Here is a 5,058-nt window from a genome sequence, read left to right as displayed (position 1 = left end):
CAATTATTGGAAACGATGTTTGGATTAACGGTGACATCACTGTGACATCGCACTGGGATTCGCCGCGCACTTCCAAGGAATTTTTAGAACATTTTAGAACATTTTAGAACACAATGGATTCGAAAGAATTCTGCGCTCTCGTACGACTCCTCCAAGAAATCATGCAAAGTGGGACGGCAGTGCTCGAAACAATTGTGCCATGCGATGTGCCAAATCGATCCATTAACCGGGTGACGGGCGCTGCTGGCCATTCCTGTCGTGGCCGTGTGATTGATGAAAATAGACACACAGCACACAACACAGCAACGCCCCTTGAAACAAACGCAGTGCCGCTTGCCGTAGCATTCCCGCCTGACGGGTGGCTGACGCAAATCGGACCATTCGTCGGAACCATTCCAATCGATCCGTTCGGATTTGGTCGAAGATGTGCGACAGCGATAAATTACCTCCCGGCGATGTAACGGCGCACCAGTCTAACTACAGGCCGGGTCTGGGGCCAATTTTCAATTAAAATCAAGAAATTCATTACTTTTTGTCGAACCGGACCGGTTTTGGTCCGTGCGAAAAGAGGGAGCGCGAGCGAGAGCGATGACTCCGAAGACGACGACAGAAGCCGACCGATGCGCTGAGGGCAATAAAATTCGGTTTCCCACCCCCACCGGCCTCGGCCCGGCCCGGGGGTGACCCTTCTTTTTCTGTGGCCGGTGCCGTCGTCCACATTCCGCCAGGATCCAGGATCTCTGGCGGAAACCGGGTTCGTGCCAAAGGGCACCCGGCAGTGGTCCACCCGGCTCCGGGCGTCGAACGTCGATAGCCTCACATTTGCCTCCAGATAATGCCCATCGATTCTCGGTCCGCCCCTTCCATGTTTGGCAGCAATTGAATTGATCGAAAAACAACTTATCTGCTCTCCTCGGGTCGGGCTGTGTGTGGCTCCCACCCCATTGGAGCCTGGCATCCGGCAACTCCGGCCAAAAACCGAACGTCTGCAGCCTCGGGAGGAAAGGCTCCTGGACTGCAGCGGCGGCGGCGGTAGCGTCACACCCGGATACGGGCCGGTCCGGGACTCGGTTGGTCCTATAAAAATATGCAATAAAATTTTATTTCCTTTTCATTCATTTCCGCCAGCGCCGCCGGCGGCCGTAAGTGGCATTCGTTTGGCGTTTGGCTCTCCCTCGACGTGGTCGATGACGACGACGGCTCGGGATGACGGCGGAACTGTCTTCCAGGCCCCGGATTGGGTGGCGGGTGGGGCGGGCGAGGCATTCCGGTTAACATTTGTCGCCTTCCGCGCGCCCGAAAGGACAACATATTCGAGCCACCGGGGGCTCGAAGGCAGCGATCCATCCATCCATCACCGGCCACTCAAGGACCCTCGCAAGACAGAGAAGGCCCCACCCGGGACACGGGCGGGAGGTAGGTGGCGGGTGGACACGAAGAGTTATGATCGAATCAAATCGCCCGGACGACATTGCAGCGCATCCCGTGGCCACCACGCCGGAAGGAAGTCCCCGGCCGAACGCCGGAAGCGCCCGCGGGGGTTCGGGCATTGGGCGAAAGTCGTAACTCTCGTCCCGGGTTCGCCATCCCACCCTCCCCGGGATCCTTGAAGCCTTGCCACACACACACACACACGCGGCGAATAGACATTCCGTTTTATTGTCATAATCTTTTTCGCATTTCGCTGTCCTGGGCGAGTGAAAGTGAGTGGCCGTTTAGACGTCAGGGACGTTTCTCGTTTGTTGGGGTGTCCTGCGTGATTGAAGAATGTCACTGTCTGACTACCCGTCGGGTGTCCTCGGGTTCTTGGTCGTGTTGCGAGTGCTAGGCTTGCTGTTGTAGGTATATTATATTTCATCCTTTTTAGCGATAATACGCAAAAAAAACCCTTTTCTACAATTAATTAAATTTGTCCCATGGATGTGGTGACGTTTGTGAGTGATGCAATTGTAATTGCCACACGCTGAATCGAATTGAAGTGGTTCTGATGTTTCTGATTGGTTCTGATGCCACTCCAAATACGCCACCGCCACCGCCGCGCAATTACAGGATTCTTTCGCAACATCAACAACAGAAAAAAAGAAATAATTCACCGCCCGGCCGCCCATCGATTCCAAAGCTCATTATGGAACAATATGAAACAAAACCACCGCACAAAGCACCAACCACCGGCCAGCAACCAGCGGGGACATTCGAATGCGATTATAATCCGATTGCCGTGCAGGGGCCGACGGACGGGCGACGCGCCCCGTGAAGGCCGTGTGACCACAAAGCCCAAAATATCAACTTCCGGTTCGAATGGCATCAATCAGCGGTGCGTAAAAGCGAAAACCGCCACCACACCAACCGCCGCTCCGTGTAACAAAACGGCGACGCCGACGACAACAACCGCCGCGGAACACACATTCCACGCGCGACACGTGACACGCCTGAAAGCAAGTTCCCATTTCCCGAGCCGGGCCCAGCTCGGTGTCCTTTTGGGAAATGTGACACTCCGCTCTGTGTGTGTGTGTGTGCGGTAGAGAGTTTGCCGTGTTGGCCGTGTGGCCGCGTGTCAACGTAATCGCCGTCACGTTGCCGGTGGAGAGCGTTCCCGGGAGAGATGATTGGTGATTGTTATTTTTAGTGATTATATTTTCAATTTCCCTTTCCATCTTCCGGTCAAAAGCCCGGGGCCCGGAGGGGCCCAACCTGAGCCGCGCCTTAGCACCGCACGTCCAACGGGTGCGACCATAAGGGTAGTTTTCGTCCCTCGTTTCCGGTTTTCATCGTCGTCGTCGTCGTCGTCGTCCTTCAACTTCCGCTATCGACCATCGCGCTAGTGGTCTACTCACGAGGTCCACACGCGGGCCACACGGATGGGACGATTTTGCAATATCCGGTTCGCCAGCCAGCGCTGGCCGGCGCTAGAGCCGGGCCGGCCATCGACTAAACTAAACCGTTGGGAAGCGGGCCGGAGCCGGCCGGTGGTTATTAAATTCCGGAAATCGTGTCCTGATTTACGGTGATCGAATTGCGATCTACGGTCTCGGGTTTCGGGCACCACCGCGCCCCCCCCTCCGGCGGCGGAATGATACGCTGGTCACGTCTGGCCGTTTGCTCGGCCAGGTTGGCCGGGGACTTTGACCACAAAAGCACGAAAAGTTTTAAATTGTGTACAAATAATCAATTTTCCACACATCTTCCACTTCGCTGTCGCGGCAGAAGGCAGAAGCATGAAATTAGGTTGTAACTAGCGTACGGAGCCCCAGAAATGGGTGGGCCAGCAAACTCGGTCAACATTACGGTGGTTGCCGTGTTTATGTTGCCAATTTCACTTAACACTCCGCACGTTTAAATGTTGGATAAACATTTTGCTAAGTAGCCTCGTAAGTGGCGTCATAGAACGGCGATCCGAAGCCGATGCTCTTGATCCACAGCATCCACCATGTGAGTTTAAAAATACACACTAAACGTTGTTCCTATTTTAATGTTCGAGTTGCCGTGACTTGGTTGCTTAGCGGCGCACGGTTCATAAGTCGGGTCCTGTGGCGCAATGGATAACGCGTCTGACTACGGATCAGAAGATTCCAGGTTCGACTCCTGGCAGGATCGTGCGCACAGAAATTGCTCCTTTTTTGCACGAATTCGAGAAAAGAACATAAAATAAGAAGGAGGCCATGACGTACCGTGCCGTGCCGTGCTATGATTAGATAAGATTTATTTGCCTGCCCTTGACCCACTTCGCTGACGTGACTGACCGATTATAGAGAAAACGTACATTTTGCGACTCACCAACACACACATACAGCAGGCCCCACACCATACAGCTTTCCCCGTCCGTCGTCTGCGGTGCCTTATCTTATCATTTCGTCTCCATCCATTGCCGATCGCGTAGTATTGAAGTGCGCTGCTCTTCGCAATTAATCCCTCACCAGGGTGCGCTGCTTCCGGACGGACCGCGAATGCGAATCGAACGAACATCATAATTTCGGTTCCACTTCAGCTGCGTGGAGGAAAAATGAGAGTCAGGAAAGGAGCAGATTAACTTCGAGCGAGAACCGAACGAAGGGTCACCGAGCCGAAAGGACATACATCATTTAAACGTGAAAAAGCCGCTTACGGCGAAACGTTCCCGGCCAGCGACACCACGTAGAGAACTAGAGTGAAAGGGAAAGAGAACGTTTGATAATAAATAATGATTATAAGTTATGTTTCCATTCTTTTGTTTTTGGTGCTGCGACTTTCCACGGGATTTTTCTTTCACTACCGAATTCGTTCAAATAATGCAATTATGCCGTTCGGAGGAAAACTTTCTCCATCACAAACCACCGATTACAATAAGTGTGTACCCGTCATCATTTTGTATTCAATGTCGAAGGTTACTACGATCCCGATATTTCTCTTCCGTGTGTCAGATTAAGGTTGAAAGAAAGTCGTTATCCGCGAAACGTATTTTGGAGCAACATAAAAACAACGTTTTGTGCGCCAACCGTAGTCGGGGCCGGGCACGGCGAAAGGGCACGGCATTAACTGCGCCCAACCGTGGCAGCACATTGATAAAGTGGCACAAATTATTATTTTTTCCTGAAAATTTACCCATAGACCGCGCGTCGCGAAGAGTTTGGCAAGATAAAGATATGAGTTATGGCGACCGGCGCATCGATTTTCGTTACATTCAGCGTCGCCGTACAAAGAGAGCGAGCGAGCGAGAGAGAGAGCGATGATCAAATAGAAAGGACATCCTTTCCTTCTGGCGGGTATTTTTTGTCATCCTCCTCGGTCCCAGAAAGGACCTTCGGTGCCGTTTGGTCGACGATGTGTGTTGTTGCGTTGCGTTAATGCGCACATTTTCGGGTCGGCAAACGAAAACAAACAGCATACATCATCAAATTTCTGTCACACACGCGCACAGCTAACGGAGCAAGGACACATCTTTTTATGGTGGCACTTATGGGCCAGCCAGCAGGCAGGCAGGCAGCATAATTCATTTGCGACCCACAGTGAGAGAGCGTAGCCACGGGAACCATTCTATTAGCAGCAGGACGAACTCGCTCGTTCACACACGGGCGTTTCTGA

The 5,058-nt window shown here is 52.7% G+C and overlaps 1 non-coding gene across 1 annotated transcript; it reads left to right on the top strand.

Moving 5' to 3' along the window:
* Positions 1-3,521: 3,521 nt before the first annotated feature.
* Positions 3,522-3,594, top strand: Trnar-acg (transfer RNA arginine (anticodon ACG)). Its single transcript has one exon. It is a non-coding gene; the product is annotated as a tRNA-Arg (tRNA).
* The last annotated feature ends 1,464 nt before the right edge of the window (positions 3,595-5,058 follow it).

This window comes from Anopheles cruzii, chromosome 2 (assembly GCF_943734635.1).
Source record: "Anopheles cruzii chromosome 2, idAnoCruzAS_RS32_06, whole genome shotgun sequence".
Classification (NCBI taxonomy): domain Eukaryota; kingdom Metazoa; phylum Arthropoda; class Insecta; order Diptera; family Culicidae; genus Anopheles; species Anopheles cruzii.
The sequence above is the reverse complement of the archived record's forward strand: the minus strand, read 5'-3'. Positions and strand labels throughout refer to the sequence as shown.